Raw genomic sequence first — 1,057 nt, 5'->3', positions numbered from 1 at the left:
AAAGATCCTGTCAGGTTGGTTTATCTTGAATTTCCCTGACCCCTGATGTTTCCCATTAGTAATTTCCCATCCACTTCTTGGCTATAAATTCTTACTTGCCCGTGCTATATTAAAAGCTGAGCCCTGTTCTGTGCTGAAGTCTCTTCTCATATTGCAGTAGTCTTGAACAAAATCTGTCTCTGTGGCTATAATGACTGTCCAATGCTGGTTTTTCTTTGACAGTTAAGGGAGACTGTTTAGGATTGTGTAGTTTAAATAATATCTTCAGATTGTTCTGCAAAGCTTCCTACCCTAAATTACTGCAATCCTGACCTTGATTTATTATACTCCCATTCATTCTATAATTTTTTGAGTGCCTTTCTTGTGCTGGGTATTGAAACCATAATGATAAACAAGAAAGACATACTCTTGTTCTTGGGTTTACAGTCAAGTGATTTATAGTCTTTTGGTGACAATAGATAATACACAAAAATTATAAGCCATAATACTATGCATTTATCTATCTATGAATTCTTTGAATTTATGTTGACATGTTGAGGCCGTGGACTCTTAGAAAAGTAATACCAGGTAAGAAGAAATCCAAGTGGCTTTCCCAGGAAATAAGTCTTGGGCCTCCCTCAGGTGTATACTTTTGCCTTGACCAGGTACAATTTGCAGATGTTCGTTGATCAGGAATATCTCAAGGGAAAGCAAATTAAGGATGGTGGTTCTGGCATCGGCTTTCAGTGTTCTTTATTTCACTGATGGATGGGTAGCTAAATAGAATTCTCTCTTGCCTGGCTAATGTGTGTTCATAATTCGTTTCACTTGCCTTTATAGACCCCCTCTAGGGGGTTTATCAGCACAACTATTTTGACTTAAGAATAATTTATGAAAATATTTCTTTCTTTCCTTTTTTTTTTTTTAAAATTGTGTTTATTTATTTGACTGAGAGCAAGCAAGGGGAGCGGCAGGCAGAGGCAGAGGGAGAAGCAGGCTCCCTAATGAAGAAGGAGCTGGATGTGGGGCTCAATCCCAGGACCTAGGATCATGACCTGAGCTGAAGGCAGACTCTTAA

The sequence above is a fragment of the Neovison vison genome, chromosome 1, assembly GCF_020171115.1.
Source record: "Neovison vison isolate M4711 chromosome 1, ASM_NN_V1, whole genome shotgun sequence".
Taxonomy (NCBI): domain Eukaryota; kingdom Metazoa; phylum Chordata; class Mammalia; order Carnivora; family Mustelidae; genus Neogale; species Neogale vison.
The sequence above is the reverse complement of the archived record's forward strand: the minus strand, read 5'-3'. Positions refer to the sequence as shown.